Source organism: Cetorhinus maximus, chromosome 2 (assembly GCF_964194155.1).
Source record: "Cetorhinus maximus chromosome 2, sCetMax3.hap1.1, whole genome shotgun sequence".
In the NCBI taxonomy this organism is placed as follows: domain Eukaryota; kingdom Metazoa; phylum Chordata; class Chondrichthyes; order Lamniformes; family Cetorhinidae; genus Cetorhinus; species Cetorhinus maximus.
The window spans coordinates 160,330,986-160,349,953 of NC_135880.1; the positions used below are offsets into that span (position 1 = coordinate 160,330,986).

Here is an 18,968-nt window from a genome sequence, read left to right on the forward strand (position 1 = left end):
GGGGCTGACAGAGGGCCCCCAGCAGCAATGGACTCAGCAACCTCTCCTTGCGCACCCCCCCGCCCCCCCAACCTCTCCCAATCAGATGCTGGCTACCCCCAACCCCACTTACGCTTCTCTGAGGGTGCCTGGCCATTGACATGCCCTCCTCACAGCTGCAGCCTAAGCAATGGCTACAGCTAGCAGTGGCATTGCTGAGCAGCTGGCCCTCTTATTGGGCTGGCAGCTCGTGGGGATGGCATAAAAGGCTTAATACGAGGGCAGCCCCAGCAGCAGCTACAAAACGAGGTCCTGCGTCATGCCCGCTGAAGCAGGTGTGTCCCTTCCGCCCTGGCAACGGAACTTGTACCACCTCTGAAAAATTTCAGCCAGAGAGTCTGTTCAAAGAATCCATTTGAAAGTAACTGATCAGTTTGAAACTCCCAAGAGAAAGAGAAAATTAATTTTAATTTCAAGGAAAAGTTTGATTAATTAGACTTCCATAAGTGATTAAAAACAGTCAAGAAATGGAATCCCAGTTATTTTTCAGTTAATTACAAAGAATTAGTTTAAATCTTAAGAATTGTCTGCTGTAAATATATTAAAAATATTGTGATGATTACTCATGTATTTTGTTAAGTTTAATTTCAAACAAACACTGATGTTTGTTCTGTTACTTTCAAAGGTCGGATGTGCATCTTGAGAATATTTAGGTTTGCTGTATATTTCCCTGTGCATGTCACTAAAAGCCTGCCTAAATCTCATGGCAAGGATTAAGATTCTTGAAGGTATAGGGACTCTGGGCCTCATCCATTAGAGTGATCTAACACATGAGGGCCAAGATGATGTAAGGTGAGAAGGTTAGAAAAGATCCAAAAACATAATGGGGACTGAGGTGGGGACATATATGTTTCCCCTTTGTCCAGCTTTATTCTTTAATACAGTGGTGCACTGCAATATTATTTAATTAAGTAGATGATAGGAATATTTAACCAATTCCTGTAGCAATACAGCAAGCGGTATAACTGTGGTTTCAAGTTGCTAAACTGACTGCATCAGATTTGTCAAATGGAATTTGAATACCTCAAAGATGTTGTGTTGACAATGCTTGAGCTTTGCACCAACTACAGCAAATAAAAATGATGAAACGTGATCTTTGTGAACTTTGTTTTGAAAATTTAACTAGGTTAGGAAGCCTTTAACTCTCTGAAGTTAGAATAGAGCAAACTTATCACGAACTTAAAAGCTTCATGTAATGTCGGAGAGCAGAGTTCTATGTGCATTTACGTATACGCACAGAGTGGTATGGAGCTAGCAATGTGAAATGGTGTTGCGGATTTAAATGACTCCAAAATAAGTGTCAACCTTATGCCTGCAGCGTAAAGAGCCAAATATTTTCACAGTTTTTAGCTTAGGCTATTAATGTGTAGAAATGGTGTGCATTTTCACCCTTACCAACTGAAAGCTTTGAATACATGTATTCTATTTCAATTCAGATCTTGAACAATGACAACCACTTCTGGTTTTGCAAAGTAATATGTCAATAATACTGCATTAAAACTGATAACCTAATACCACCTATTTGGGGGACAGAATTCATTTAATACCACTTTAATGAGTTGTTCTTTTAATTTAGCAAGCCTAATGTTGAATAAATGGATAAATCAGAGTTATTCATGCATTGAGAATTTTAATAATTAATATATTAATAGGTTTCAGTCAGTATTGGTGGTTTGACTCTTGTGAATAATTAAACAGTGAATTGCAGATCAGATGAAACGATCAAGTGAGCTGTATTTGCCCTACAGGCCTGCCCCCAAGGTTCTGACAAAGAGAATACTAAGGACTGTTTTATTTAGGAAAGTTAATAATGAGGGTACTGTTTAATTATGACAGAGTGTGCTGAAGTGCCAGCAGCAAATGTTAATCATTTGCAGTTGGCAGCTTGTTCACCTTCTGAAACATTACATAAAATCGTAGCTTCGATTCACAGATGAACAGAAAAGCAGGTAGCAGAATTACGTGCAGCTGACATTGATTTTCAGAAAGAGGTGTTGACATTTCTATAATAAAATACTGTTACTGCAAATCTGTCAGTTTAATGTTACCCCTGAGCTGGCTTGTAAGATTTCATTACCAATTAGAATGAATCATATTACTGGCACAGCTTTGAGAAATATGGCTTTCAAAGCACTGATAATCTGCCATTAGTTGGAAATTAGTACAGTGGGCATTGATATTGCACTGTGCAATGGGTTTAATAAGACTGAGCACTTAACGTAATTCCTTTGGAAATAAACGCACATTTCTTTTTTCAGCTTTGAATGAAGTTTTCTCTTGCGCAATTGTCAGAACTTGGATCAGGGATTTTTTATAATAAAAGCAAAATTTGAATGAACTCTAATGGAAACTTAAAATGTCATTCTAATTTGGGAAAACTGGTCTTATGGGTTATGCAAAGAGCATAGCTGTTTGAGAAGGTGAAGAGCTGAACTGGGTCAAGCAGGACGTTCCCACCTCATTTCTCAAGTCTGTGTCGAGTTAACTGACCTCGCCTGAGATGGTGGTTTGGACATTACAGTTGGGCTCAATTATGTCTCATCTGAAAGACGGTGCCTCCGACAGCACAGCACTCCTGTGGGACCGTGCTGGAAAGTCAGCTTTGATTAGTGTGCTCAAGTCCTGGAGTGGGATTTTGCTTTCTTGCTTCAATAGGCAGCTGACATTTCCTGTCATTGTCCAACATGAAGAATAAACATTGGGGTCAAATACAGGTCTGACAGTTAGAGAGCCAAGTGAAAGTGTTCAATGGTCAAAACATTCCAAGGTTTAAGACAAACAGCTGATCGGCTGTCTGCTTAGCAGCGGAATTGAAAATTGTGCAAGGTGTATAACCACTCCCGCCTGCTGTGTGCACCCGCCAAAATTGGAAATTGTGCATAAACTGTCCACAGGATTGAGTAGAGAAGGAAAAAGAGAAGATAGAGCAAGAAATCCAATAATAGGACTGAGTAAGAGGCAATTCAGAGAACAAAGACTTGCAAAGACTTGAAGGATTAAAAAAAACAAGGGAATATTACAGCAATGTCTACAAAAATTAATCAAAGAAGGAAACCAAGGAATAATACATCACATTTCAGGTGCACATCAATGAGAATGTGTCTGTTTGACCCAGATTCAGGTTCCAATCTGTCTTTATAACTCACAATGGAACAGTGTAAGGTGTCCTTCAGAAGTTTGTGTCACACTGATTGGATTTGGTATAAGGGTATTTTTTTATTTGGTATGTGCTCAGGGCATCAGCTAATGCTTGTATATTTGGCATGAGGACCTGCCATTTACCTACAACACAATATCAGTTAACTTAAATATATTGACATTGTTCCAAGGCATTATGTGCTTGAAGAACACCAAAGTCAATGTTGTGGATTATCCAGTGACTGCAGCTCCTGTGAGGCTGTTGGCAATCCTTAAGGTTGTCTCTGTTTTAAGGCAACAAATTGGCTTGGGCCAAGTGCATTTTGCTCAACAATTTGGACTTTGGAGCCCAAGTTATATAAAGGACTGGGATGAAGGTTAATTCTATTTTGAAGAGAGAGCCATCAAGCAATAAATTGCATTTTCTTGACTGAATTTGCCTCATAAAAGCCTTTTCAATTGGTGATTGAGCATTTGAATTACCAATCAGTGCTCCAGGTGCATTGTGCAGTTTAGCCTTAATTTAAATAAACTTGGAAGCTTTAATGAGCTTTCCACGTCTGTGCACAGGCTCTATCAGCAGAATATTCTTCTGTTCCAAATTTTTATCCATTTACATTCAGAGGATGCAGGTTTTGCTGCCAATGCTGGCATTCATTGCCCTTCCCTAGTTAGCCTGAGAAGACCCTCATTTTGAAATGCTGCAGCACATGTGATCAAAGTTATACCACTGCCTTATAAAGGAGGAAGTCCCAGGATTTTCACCCAGCAACATTGAAGAAACAATATATACCCAAGTCAATATAGTTTGTAATTTGAAGGGTAAATTCAAGATGATGCCATTCTCATGCACCTGCTGCCCTTGCCTTTTGAGATGGTGGAAGTTGTGCATTTGGGAGCTGCTACTTAAGAAGCCTTAGCAATTTACTGCAATCAGTCCCATAGTTACGACACATTTCAGTCATGATGCTCTGGTGGTCGAGAGGTTGGATGTTTAAAGAATATTCTATCACATTCCTAAATGATGCCTTGTAGGTGGTGGAGAGGCTTTATGAAGAAGAGCTATTTGCCACAGCGCACGTAGCCTCTTGTCTGCTCTTGTAGCCGCAACATGTGTGGCTTTTCTAGTTGTGTTTCTGATCAATGGTAACTGCAACCCCCCCCCACCACCCCCCCAATCCAGGATTTACATGTTAGGGTGGTCATTGAATGTCATGGGGAAGTGATTAGGCTCTCCAGACTCTCGCTCTTGATTGTGATGGTCATTGCCTGGCACTTGGATGGTATAAATGTTACTTGCCACTTACCAGAAAAAGCATGGATGTAGTCTACATTTTGTCGCATATGGGCATGGACTGCTTAATTATCTGCAGAGTGTGGTTGCAGTTTCACCCATTCTCTTAACACCATATAACTTTTATTAGTTTTTTAGCATCCTTGGAATTAGTCGTATTTCTATAACTCTTTCAACACTGTCATTTCCTTCTGCTACAAATGCCTCCAACTCTAGCACATAATTCCATATGCTACTAGCATTCAAGTGTAAAGCTGGAAATTACTATTGATAATATTGTCCTACAGTGTTGAACCTGGTCACTGAACATTCTTCTCAGCTACTTCACTGGAATAGGTTTATGTCTCTCCGGGGATAGAAATTCTTTAAAAAAAATCATTTTTAGCATTAGTACAATAACATTTCTGATAGTACAGCTGCTTGTCTATGCTCTTCTATTCTCAACTGTTCAAAAACATCTGAAGAAGAATTGGAGTGGTTACTATGTATAACATCATAAATATGGTCACAACACTTTCTACTTTTTGAACACGTTTACAATTTCACTGGAAATACTGACAAGCAGAAATCTTCAGGAACACAATTAAAATGTCATAACATATAGAGGTCAGGGGAATCCTTTCTAAAATTGTTTAATTACCGAGGTTACTTCTTGCTCTATAGTTTTCCTGCAGCTGCTTTATCGTTCCTCAGGTTCTGCTGATGTACAGTAAAAATCTGATCACTTCCTCTTTATTTCCAATATTAACAATGGATGAACTGTGTTCCACTTGCTAGTTAATTTTAAATGTTAGCAAGTACATAGGTGGGAAATTTGGCTCATTCCAAATTAAAGAGAAATAAAAAAAGAATTTGTATTATTTAACATCTTTCACAACCTGAGGAGTGCCAAATGCAGCAGCTGGTTTGTACATGGTAATTAAATATATTACCAGATCATTGCTTTCAGTACTGGTTGATGAATAAATGTTGCATGTCTGTAGTGCTTCACTGAAATATTACCCTAGATTACATGTTCATGTCTCTAGAGTGGGGCTTGAACCCTCAACCTTTGAATCAGACGAGAGATCTATCACTGAGCCAAATGATTCTAAAGTAAACTCTCAAAGGAAGTTTTAACAATTTTCAACTTGCATTGACACAGGGCACATCTTTAAAAACTTCTGGAAGTCTAATGCAGCATATAATTTGGTTACTTCCTATACTGGAATGAATCGAAAAATATGTAAATCCTTATTAATGTTTATTTCTTTTTACTTTTTTCAACAGATATTTAATGACTAGTTTGACCAGCCTCGCTTGTAGAGCTTGAAGAAATAGACCAAGTCTGAGTAAGTTAAAGTTTTTTTATTTTTGCATTTTAGTTTCTCACAAGTATGTGTACAAGGAAAGGAGAATTTTTGTGATTGGTTTTCAAAAGAATTTACAGATCTCGTAAAGTAAAGTTTATGGAACTTCCTGCCCCTTGTTAACTGAGATTTAACCTTAGGTCAGACAGCATTAATAGCGTTAAGTTATGATAGTGTTATGTTATTCCTGAAATTACTGTTGGTGAAATTGGCAAACATTTAGCATATTGGTATATTTTAACTCATTGTTTAACATCTAAGTTGAAATATTAGGCAGAACAATGTCATATGGGCACATGAAATGTTTATTTGCTATTATCACTGTCAGTACTTTCCCTGCTAAAATGCGAAAGAAAATTTACATTGGTCACAAAAAAAATCACATGGATAATTAGCATTTAATTTATCTGGTTACACATTGTATTACAATGATTCAGCTACAAATTTCTACTGTATTATTTATGTTAAGCACTGCAATTTAAATACTTGGCTTTGTAGATTTCCATCGCAATTTTTAAAGACGTTATAGTAAAGTGTATCACATTCTGAGCTGGCAAGCCATACCATAGTACAAATACAATGGGTAAATTTTAGCCCCCTAACATAGGTTGGTTGGAGTCGGGTAAAATATTTAAATTTAAAGGATATCAAACCCAATCCCAACCCATTTCAACTATCAGGCGTTTAATTGGCAATCTTATTTTAATCAAGCTGGCAGCTTCAGATTGAACCTTTTTTTCCAGTTTAACCCTGAGCAGCTGGGTTTCCTGAGACTTGGGAAAACCCGTCAGCTGAAGGGAGGCAAAGACAGCTTCGAGGTGAAAGTAAGCCTTTACAGCTCTGTTTGTGCCAGGAAGAGCAGGAGTGATTCCCCGATGCTTAGCTCCTGAGCTGAGTCAGACTCCCTGTACACAGCTACCCCACTCCACCCCACAAAACCCCCGTCCAGCCACTAGCCATTGGAATCTTACCCTTACCCTACAGAATCAGGGATTGGACCTCCACTTCGGGATCTGATATTTCCACTCTCCCTGTGGCAGTAGTGCTCCCCACCTGTGTCCTGCTGCAAACTGGCCTGACAACCACCTGATTGTCATTCAGCCTTCTGTTTAAAACAAAAATATGCATGTGGGGAAGTCTGAACCTCTGCGTTTCTCATCTGAACCTCCAACCGCTCACCTAAGCGAACTGCTCCTGTCAAGATCAGGGTGAATATTTATATAAAAAAATACAATTCTACTATTTATATGATTCACAGAATCATTTTTAAAAGTAAGACTCCATTGCACGTATGCCCCCCAAATTTCCCACATGTTTACTTAAATCAGAGTTCTAATTTTGACAAGAGTTCTTAATAGAGCTCTTCCTCCATATGTAATGTATCCATATTACCTATCCATAACATTGCACCTTTCAAAATATTTTTTCTCAAAAGCATCAGTTAGAATATTTGTTATGTTGCCATTGAACATTATATTTAAATAAACAAATAAGTACTAAAATATGGAAAGAGCAACCAACAGAATACAAAGCAAGCAAATTCCTCATTTATTTTCATACCAATCCTTCACTAATCAGCAAGTATTACAAAGCCAAGCAATAAAATTGCTCAAATACTTGTTTCCACAGTTCTCATCTGCCAATTTTCTTCATTGAGGTGTATCTTTACAGCTGGGAATAACTGATGATTTTTTAAAAGCTACTCATTTATATAAAAAAAATCCTTGAAGCATATCTATAAAATATGTTAAATGATGTTAGAAACAAAACAAAATGTCACTGTAGGACTCTGCTCTTCTGTTAGGAACGCTTGACTTGAGTTGGAAATTTCCCCTCAGCCTATTGAAAGTTGCAGCTCCTGTTGATAAATTGTGCGTGTGAGAACAGACAATTCATCGCGGAAGTTATTTTTAAGCCCTGCTGCTGTGGAATTACAATAGCAAAGTACAGGAGGACACCCCACATTACATGATAATGAAAAGAGCTGGGAATCCTAGCTCTGCAGAGAAATTTAATGCATGTGTGTGAGAAAGAAAGGGATATATCATGGGACTTGAAGTTTACATCCTGCATCTCTGCAACTATAATACTCGCTGTGTGCTATTGTTCTGACCCCTGTGGGGAAACCATAAACCAAAATAACCAAATTTATCAAATAGCCCCTCAAAATTGAAGAAATTATTAACAAAATTTCACTTTTTTGTAGCTTTTACTTTAACATGAATCAGAACCAACGCAAACATGAATTAAAAAGCCAGATACTTCAAATAAAAAGGTAAATTTCACTTTAAATTGTTGGAACAACAAAAATATGTATTGCACAATCACAAACATCTGCATCATTCCCCGCAGACGTATGGAATTAAGTGCAATTCCAATGTTCTCTAACTCAGCCTCTGGTTGTTAGGTTCACTCACTTTCCCATTTAATCGACTCTGCCCTCGAGTTACATTCAGTGTCACGCATATTCCATCTGAGATCCCCAGAGATGGGTATCACCCGAACAGCACACTCCTGTAGAACCTGTGTACATGACAGTCCTAATGGCACAGATTCCCCAGAGATTCCCTTATCCCATTCCTTTAATAAACCCCGTTAAACGGTCTAGTCAGCCCTGGCAAAGCAGAAGCAGCAGCAGTTAAATTGTCCAATTCACAATCCCTAATCCGATCCTGAAGCTTCTCTCCAGCTTTCTGTCCCGCTTGATTATATTACACATGCACAGCTCCCTGTAAATGTGCCTTCTCTGCTCTCTCATCTCTCGATTGTCTGCAACTCTCCCTTGTGTCTGGCCACATGGATTCTGTCTTAACTTCCTGTTGGTACCACTTCCAAATCAAGGACCACCAGGTCACATGGGCCAGTAAATTGTTATTATTCAAGAACATTCCAATTGGTGCAAACTCTTAAAAGTCATTTTCAAACATCCTCCAAAACAATTACAGATGTCAGAGACATTTTTAAAAAATTACGAATTTTCCTTACTGTACTGCTTCCAGATCAAAGTTCATTATACCGTGTATAAACAGCAACTGCAAGGCACAAGCATTACAAAAGTGGTATTATTTTTAAAGTTTGCCAATGAGTTTCTATGTATTTCTGAGGGGAACTGATGTTTCAAGTACAGTCATAGATGATTATTATGAAATGAAGATCTTTGATATTCACTTTAGACATTGCAGATGGGATTAGTTATTTAATATTAAGCCCTAACTATTGTCAACACCCACCTCTTCAGGTATTCATCATTAGACCTTCCAGCACAGTACCCCAGCAAAGACAAAGCCTCAATGGAAAATATGGGAGAGGTATATTTTCTAATGATATGCATAATTAAAAGAAACAAAGAAATTAGGAATAAATAATTCGGCTGTTTGTATTTTAGGAAAGTTCTGTAAATTCAGGCAGGAGATCAGCAACAAATATATTTTAGAATTAACTAAATGAGAATAAGTTTTTTTGGAAAGGGAATAATGGTTACTTGCACTTTTAGTGAGTTTTGTAAACTAACATGAATAGTTTTCAAATAATACATTTATCAAGTTTGTACTTTACACACCATATGTAATATTTTGGTTAAATTAGTCACTTGTTACATGCTGCAATAAATATGTTGTAATAAGTGAAGACTGAACTACTGTTACATTTTTGCTGCAGTGCAACTGCAATAAATATTAAAAGAAAAGTCTCGGGCCTGGACTATCCATGAGCAACACTTCAGATGGTTCACTCGAATTAAGAATCAATTTCATCAGTGCCAACCAATGTTTTTACTCGGTCTTTTGGTTTGAGCTGATGTAATTTCCAGCTGAAGAATGTTAATGACTATGGACGGAATTTTCCGCTCCGGAGACAAAGTGCTGTGTCTTGCGGGAAAGCCGGTGTGGTTCCCGTTGGTCGATGTGGCGGGTTTCGGCACCAGATCGTCTGATTTTCAGCTCCTTATGTATGCATAAACGAGCAGCATATCGTATCTTGTGGCAGGGTGGGCTGGGATTCGCCTGCCTCACCGTTAGCTCATCAGCTCATATTTCTGGACGCCATATTTAAACGGCACCCACACAGGTGTTCAGTCTCTGAAGTTCAGGACTTGTGGCGAGTGATGGCCCCCAGAAGAGATAAGCACTAAGCCCCGAAGTTCAGCGACAAGGTACAGGTGGCACTTCTCAAGGCAGTTGAGGATTGGCGGGAGGTCCTTTACCCTCACAATGGGAGCCGGAAGTCCAACAATCGCACGACCAAGGCTTGGGAGGAGGCTGTCAGGGCATTCAGTACCTGCGCTCCTCAGAGGAGACCTGCTATCCAGTGCAGGAAGAGGATGAATGATCTCACCCGTTCCGCCAGGGTAAGTCAACCATCTCCTCACTCTCAACTCTCACAAGGCCATCGGGCATCCGCAGAGTTACAGTTCACAGGGATCTCACACATTACCAACACAAGGGACATCATCACTGATTCTCTCACACAGGCTTTTACATCTTCCTCTTTTGTCGCATCCTGCACAAGTCGCATCTTCAGTCCTTACATAGTTTCACTCAACACACACAGAAGGCAGGCATGCTTATCATCTGCTTTGGCATCTGTCCTCCATCCGTCTTTTGTGCAGGACAAGATTGCCCACAACAACAGAGAGAGATTCCAGACCAGAGGGGGGTGTTGCAGAACTCAGGCCACTCATCCACTTTGGGGAGCAGTTGGCAGAGTTGGCTGGCGAGGACAGGGACCATTCCTGCGCCGAAGGTGAGATTGGCATCTCCCAACAAACCAGTGAGGCCCCATCCACTAGTCTTCACCACCCACCAGAACTGTGAGTGCTCTTTGATGTGACTATCCGGCTAATCACTAATTATCTCTCGTCTATTACAGCCGCCAGCAGGAAAAGGAGGAGACACGCCATCAGGCCTCTGACCATCTTGGACGAGGATCCTGAGGACCCACTAGATGTAGAGCTGTCACTGTGTTCACCTGCGCTCTCCACCAGTGCGGAGACATACACCTCAGTGGGACCTAGTTTTAGAGCAGGCTTGGAGCGGGGGGGTCACCTTCTGGTCAGCACAGCACAGATTCTGGTCCACTGCAGGTGGAGGCAGTGACAGCCAAGGTCACTAACCCGGAGGACTGTTGGAAGCCAGGCTCCTGTTAAGTCTGAGTCGGATGACAAGCCTCTGGAACTGGCCCTTAGAGAGATATTGGAGCTCCAAAGACAGGCAGGGGTACAGCAGGCAGCGTTGGTCAGGAGCCGTCAGCAGATTAGAACAGAGGATGGAGGAGTCTGTACGCGTCTGTCTGATGTTGTGGCTCTGACATGCCAGTGCATCAAGGGCACCATTGGAATGGTGGAGACCATCAAGGAAACCTTGGTCCAACACTTTGTACCAGTTACGTCCGCGCACCTGCCACTATAGCCATGAGCGGGAAGCATCAGTGGCTATGTGAGAGGGGGACAGGGCACCTCGATCACCCTCCAGGAGCCCCTTCTCCTCAAGTCATCAGGGGGGTGCCGTCGGACACTCACAGGGAGGAGGTGCGTCAGCCGGACAACGTGGGGACAATCCACCCAGGAATCTCCTGGGCTGTCCAGCTGCCTCTGCCTGTGACCCCAACAACTCCAGCTATTTAGGCTGAGGTGGATGCACCTGCGCCACAGCAGGAGACCCAAAGCAGGCCAGGGCCCTCCAGTCCTCGGCCCTCCAGAGGACGCCCACCAAGGTCATCACAGACAACTTGGGCATGGCAGTGCACCGAGACATAGTGGTAAGATAAGAAAAATTAAGAAATATTAAGAGCACAAAGGTGGCACAGGTGTTCACTCACTGTATATACATTACACATCTGTAAATCTATTTTGCTTATCTGAAATTCTCATCTAGTGAATGGCTCTTCTGTCTGATGCAATAATCTGAGGTCATACAAGTGTAACAGGTGAGCCCACTTCTCATTTATGTCCCATCATGTGCCTCAGGTCTATTGTGTTTCACACAATCTCAGTACAGTGAGTCACCTTTCTGTCCACAGCAGCGACATGAGCGAAGCCTGTTGCTCTGTCAACATGGTGGTTGGGCAATGCTTAGACTTGCGTCAGAGGATTGTATCATGTAGCCTCATGAGTGTAGATTTAGCAGTTTTGTTTATTCTCCTGATGCTGCTGCACTGAAGACTGGTCTGTGGATCTTAAAGGATATAGTGGCGACCCACATTGGAGTTAATCTAACTCGGTGCATCTTTCAGTGGCCTCCATACAATGTCTGTTGGGCTTGAAGTGTGAGTTACATTTCAAGTAATAGTTGGGGATCTTAGGCTCTCATGGTGGCCTGTAGCATGACATTGTGATGGTGTGTACAGCTAGTTAGATATCAACCTATAGTAGTTTCCAATCTCCACCTTCATGATGCAGAGCTATGGACCTAGTTAGCACTTGGTGACTCACTAGACGGCCAGGACTATGCAAGATCAGAGGTGTATGTCTAGGGCCCACATGTCAAACTATTAAAGGGTAGGATGCTATTTTGGACCTGAAGGTCTGGCTAACGTGGCTTGACATAATCCCTGAGCTAGCTCTCCGATGGGCAGTTGGGCAATTGACATGGTTATCTGATCATGGCAGTGCCAACAGTGTGCCTGGTTTCCTTGGCACCCAAGAAACTGCTGGAATGAAAATGTAGAAGCTTCAAATGGGATCAGAGTGACATTCCAATATATCTGATGTGTGCTCCTTATTATCAATTAAGTTATGAAGTGATGCCTAAATGCAGCGTTGACATTTACTCACACATAGATGCCAAGGCAATGCTGGATGTTACATTGGGAAGCTTCATACGAAGGCTGGGTCATGAGTTCTTGTCAATGATCAGATGTGGTATGCTGAAGCTCTGTCTGTGCACACAAAGATAGCCTGACTTGCAGGCTCACATCCATGACTGAGAGTGACACATCACAGTGTCCTAAAGAGTGATCTCCTGCTGGGGGACCGAGTATGCAGATGAGGCCAGAACATTATTCTTGCATGAGGGATGGCCTGTGAGAGATGCCGCAGTCCAGATTCAGATCAGCCCGCAGATGTTCACATGAGAACCAGTTATAGATGATTGCCCTCCTTGAGGTGCTTTGCAATGCTCCAGGCATGCTGCCATGAGTGCACTGAGGTTTGCAGTGCTGCTCCTGCCTGTTGGAGGCTGCTATAGGCAGTGAAATATTGGCGCGATGCTTGAAAATACAGCACCATGTCTAATAAACAGCGTGCGCTGGTGGAATTCTTATCCCATAACAGAACGGCCACATGCTCCAGAGGCTGCCTAGCCTTCCAAGGAAGAGGCCTTTGACATGCAAGATTGTGACTAGTCGTTGAGATTGATGTCCTTCATTGAGATGCTGAGGATAGCAAAGAAGGTGTTAATGTCAAGCCTGCATGGAGGGCACAGGTGAAAGAGGCTCTTACGAGCTATTTCTCTGCTTCGTCCTGGAAACTTGTGGCTGTAAGGATATCATAGGCACGTCTGGCCCATGCTATGGTATCTTTCTCTGGTACCTTAACGTCCTTGCTATCATCAAGCTCATGCTCCTCAATGTCCTCATTGGAGGAGACATGCAGCTCATCCTTCTCTCCATCTGGCAACCCATTCCCCTTTGGAGCGCCAGGTTGTGTAGAGCGTAGCAAACCACAATGATACAGGACACGGTCTTGGGAGAGTACTGGAGAGTGCTACCCAACTGGTCCACTCATTGGAAATGCATCTTCAACATTCAATCAAGGAGTCGCATTGTACCTCTCCTCTGAAGCACATTGTGGCCGCCAAACAAATGTCATTAGCCATGTCTTTTGGGGGGTAGCCTTTGTTACCACTGAGCCAACCCTGAATATGCTGACAGGCCTTGAAGATCTGTGGAAACTGTGAGTTGTGCGAGCTCCCAGGGTATCTTGCGCACACCTGCATAATCTGTTTTAGGAGGTTACAGATTACGTTGAGAGAGTGAAAGCCTTTTCTATTGATGAATCATTGTGGCTGCTGTCAGGGAGCTCTTAAATCCGCATGTATGCAGTCGATGGCACCCTGCACCTGTGGGAAGCCGGAGATCACTGCAAATCCCATTGCTCTGGCAGCCTGGCCGGCTTCATCCAGGGAGAACTTGGATGAATAGGGCATCAGTTGACTTTTCATATCCATTTATGAACAGAGGATTGAGATATTCCACAGTGGTCCCTGGTAGAACCTTGGAACGAACCACTCACAAAAGAGTTAGGTGCAGCTGTCTCCTTTAGAGCTACTGGCAATGGATGGCCTTCCAGGCCGTGCAGCATCAGATCCTGATGAAGTACGTGGCAGACGTAAGCCCCCACATCCCTTCATAAATGAAGGCATCTACGGCACTGTCACTAGCTCATCAACAAAAATGAAAGGCTTGGGTCGTGCCAAACGCCTCTGTGGAATTGGTAAGCCCCGTTGGCCCATGTTCCTCAGGGAGAAGCTCCTCCCTTTGCCTTGCCTGATGGCGATTGGCCCTTCTTCTCCACCTGTGTTGCATGAGAGCCATGAAAAAGACAGTGTTGCCTCCTGCCTCCATTCTGCACTCCTCCTCGTCTCTGTGGAAAAATTGAACAGAGACATGATTGGACATTACCATGCAACGATCACCCTCCATCACCAAGCTAGGGTGTCATTGTGAAGCCCTTGGGCTGCCCTCATTCCAGGCATTCAATCCCCAGAGCCTCCTTTGCAGGTGTCACACAGCCTTAAGGATCATTGGAAGCTGAGTCCACCCTCCCGGACCCCACCCCCCCTGCCTCTCCCACAACGCCCCAGGTGTGGCAGCGCTTTCACAAAGGAGGTTGGATCTGGATGAATACAGCCAGTTGCTATAAGCCTCAGTCAGGGCACTGTCAGGCTGCCTCCTTTGGAGTAGGCTAGAGCCCAGCCTTGCACTAATGCAATGTCTGAAATTGTTGAGTCGTGTAAAGCCTGAACCTCTCAACTGCAATGTGTAGAGGTCTTTGGAGCATTTTGCATTTGTACTTTAGCCATTGCCCCTTTACAGCTGGATCATTCCGACTGTTATGCCTTCCTATTAGAAGGAGAAATGGTCATTCAAACCCTATCAACATTTGGCCCCAAGTCGCTTTTGATTCTCAAAAGAATCCGCACCATGAATTATGGTGCCCAAATTCTTCAACTGGCATTTGAGTCTTCTTAACATGTTTCAGCTGAGTCTTGCTATCCATGTCCTGAAGTGGAAATTATTATTCAATTTGCCCAGAAGTGCAGTCGTTGATTCCCCCCTCAGGCCCCTCCCCTGGTGATTTTTTTTTCCCCTTGACTATTTTTCAACTGCGTCATTCCATCAGCTATTGAAATGGTGCTGCTCCACTTCTATCATGACACCAGCTTCCAAATGCCACACCTCCACCTCCAGTCAAGTGTGTGATTTTCAGCCCCTTCCCTTGCTTTTGTCTAGCCTCACTACCCACCACCCAGTCAAGTGTGTGCCTTACAGACCCCGTCCTCTTTGTCTTCCTGCTAGTCTTTCCTGAGCAGCCTTGGCACAGGGTCAGAGTGAAAGGTAGGTGACCACTGCACGCACCAACCTTGGAGTCACGAGTGAAGTGCAGTTTGCCAGGTGCATGTCTGTTGTATCTGGTCGTGATTCAAGCTAGCCTAATTAACAACAAGCATGGCCATTTGTCTTGGGGGGAGGGGGGAACGTGGTTACGGCGAGCTGGGTTTTTAATGAGCATTCCTGAAATGCAAATGTGGTTTCTGATATGGTGCGACAAGCAACCTGACTCACCATGAAAGTCAGGGGTGGAAAATTTCAATCCTCTTTCACGCTGGCGGGAAACTGACTTTTGGCCGCACTCTGAATTTTCTGGTTCTACCTGCCATGACGCCCACCACTGGCAGGACCAGATAATTCTACCCTATGCCTGTGCTTCCAGTGTGCTGCAATCTAAGAAATGTGAGAGTATGGGGTGATTTAAATGAAGTACTTTTCAGTTGTTGAGAAAAAGAGGCATATTTTCAAAGCTTGTTGTCTTGCGCTCATCAGGACAGGTGCAAGAACTACAAATCTCAAAGGGAGCAACAATTTATACTGCCTGAGTAAAGGGTGCTGTTTGTTTGTTCAGTCAACTGATTGGTCGAAGCAATGCTATGGAGAATGCATCAGGGAGCTATCATCCCCCATGCTTTTGTTTAATTCAAAAGAGGCATAATGCCTGGACATGTCCCTGCATATGAATATATTATATATATATATAATAGATCTCCGTATATACATACGAATTAAACAAAAACATGGGGGACAATAGTTCCCTGGTGCATGCTCCATGGCAATGCCTTGACAATCAGAGTCGACTTGACAACCAATCAGCACCCTTTTCTCATGCAGTGTAAATTGTTGTCCCCTTTGAAATATGACATTCTTGCATCTGTCCTGATGAGTTCAATAAAAAGCTTTGACAGAATGTCTCTTTTTTCAGCATTACCCAAGTTCTGTACTACCAAGTGACTAATTTTAAATTATGAGACAATTGGACAGAGTACATAGAAACAGTTTCTAGTTGTTAAAGAGTCAAGGACTTCAGTACATAAATGTAAGATACATTTAAAACAATTAGGACTGAGACCAAGAGCAAAATAAAGGGTCTTGAAGCTATGAAATACAGGAATGAAGTTCGTGAAGTTAGACACCGTGGGCTGGATATTTCCCTCCCATACATTCCCGAAAATGAATTGGGTTTTGGTGAAATCAGGCACTCCATTCCAACCCACTCCATCTTCCACTCTGCAGGAATATTATCAGGTTTGACCCCATGCACACATCCTCTGATACCTGGGACACCATTATAACGGCCATGGGAAATTTGAATGTAATGCCCCATGCTATTTTGGTCACAACAGGAGGGACTTGGAGGCATGTGGAATCCATGCCAAGTAAGTCAGTTCATGAGCCTGCTAAGAATCCTGGAACATTCTGACAGATATGTTTCAGAGGTCTTCACTGTCATTATTAGATGCTGCCTGATAAGTTAGATGTGTTCTTGATGCAGTAATTGATCATAAGCCTCTGAGCCGAAAACGTAGGTTGACCATTACATTGATCAGCATTGTATAAGTGTTGAGATGCAGAAAGTGCTGTTATGCACTCAAAACTATTGAAACTTGTCCTAGGGAAGCTTGCTGTCATGATTTTAACAATGACTAAAAGCCTGTCAAAGATTTTAAAAAAAAACTAGTCCTCTGTTCATGGACTCCTTTGAATGAGAGGCCATCTGCTGTAGCAGAGAAAAATAACTTGCCGCCTGTTGCTTCAGTTTCAAAAGGGTCCATTGTAAGCTCTAATGGTTTGTTGACACTGCTGCGACCATTACAAGTGATTGTCTGAATGTTCAACACTGCTAACGGTCTGAGCACAGCATGGATTGTTTACACAGTTGTTCGGGGGACTGAGAGCTTTTTTGATTGTCTATTTAATTAGGTTAGCATAGGACTATCTGTCTCTGATGTGGTTTTTGAGTGGGCATTTGTTTATTTTCACAACTTGATGTCCACTTAAGAGGATTTCACTTTTTTTAGTAACACTGGAATTATCTTTTTCACTGGAATATGAATGAATGTGAGTTTGATTGACAGTTTTAGGAGTATGTAAGAGGTTCCTTTTTTCAAGTCTTTTTCAAAGGTTTCCATTACCATTGCCTGGCTCATGAGGTCTGTACATACTGGATGAGTGGCTACGGACGGGTATGGGGACATGGTGGTGTAATTGGGGGATGGAGGACATGGGGTGTGGGTGGGATGGTAAGGGGAGTGAGGGGTGAGATCTAGGGGACCTATCACCCATTTAGAGGACTGGGATAGAGAGCTGAGGCAGGCCTTCTCACCAGCTTGTCTCAGCACCTGCACACTCTGTCACCTCTGTCTAGGGCCTGCCTAGGGAGGTGTCAGTCCTGAATATTGTCTGTCCATGTCTCTCAGAGACAAATATTCTATGAGAGTGGGAGAAGGCAATGGGTTTGGGATTGCTAAATCAGGAAATGGGCTTATTCACATTTCCCAAAGCAGAGTGGAAGATCAGGCCCCATAGCAACATTTAGGAAAAGATTTGATAGGCAGTTGAAGGAAAGAGGAATAAAGGGACAGGGGAACAGAGCTGGCACATTGGATTGGGATGACTGTTCTTCAACAGAAAACCATGTTTCCCTGTTGCTATTTCTATGCAGTGTTTACTGTGGAAAATCTCCCTGTCTTCATCTCCATGATTCCATCATTTAATCTCTGCACTGTAACAATATTTATGAGACTGTTTTTTCTTCAAATTATTTCAAGACAAACTAGAACATTGAAACAAATGTAGGAACATTTTGGCAGGAAAACCATGTATTTATTTTTACTTTGCTGAGAGAGGTAGGTTATAAAATGATAACAGTTGAAAATAAATGACGGTAAAATGACTTCACTTATCCTGTAGAGAATTTCTAAATAATGATTAATTGCTGAACAGTTTTATAAATTTTCGTCATGATACACTGTTGAGAAAGTAATAAAAAATAACTTTCTTCAGGTTTAATTCTTACACAAGTGTTTCCTATTTCTTTGACCTGCGATATGCAGCCTTCCCCTTGCATCTTCCAATTCACCACTGGCTCCCAGTCACCATTTTTCTGTCACGTTTATACCCTCTGTCAAACTGGTTGCTTTATTCTGGTGCCTATTTCCAACCTGGCACCTTGTGAATTTCATTTAGCTGTACAGACTGGTCTTCAAAAATGGTAAGAGATAACATTGAGTGCAAAAGTCAAGTAAGAATCATAAATAAATAAAGGACAAGGTGAATCAATCAGAACCCCTCAAAAACATTTGAAAATATTTTCAGCCACCATATTTGTTTTCATAATAACAAAATTTAATGTTGGAAATGAGGTTCTCAGAAACTGATCAATTCTGTTGTTTGGGTGCAGGATTCCGCAACCTGTTCTCACCTGTTCAGATCAAGGTCAGTGACGCACAAGCTTTGTGTGACCACCTCATTTGAACGATTGTCGTAGTGGCCTGAGTGGCTCGAATGCTGTTTTCTTTTCCAGAACACTGCCTGTGTTTGCAGACCATGTGGTTCAGCCAACCTGCTCATCTAAATCAGATAAGGCTACACACTAGAAA

General features: G+C 42.3%; 1 long non-coding RNA gene across 1 annotated transcript in view; it reads left to right on the forward strand.

Annotated features, from left to right (window-relative positions):
* Positions 1-18,968, forward strand: part of LOC144690718 (uncharacterized) — a 560,653-nt gene that overhangs the window by 132,318 nt on the left and 409,367 nt on the right. The window contains exon 2 of the long non-coding RNA XR_013578939.1: positions 5,741-5,802. This is a non-coding gene — a long non-coding RNA (uncharacterized LOC144690718). The remainder of the gene's footprint in view (positions 1-5,740; positions 5,803-18,968) is intronic.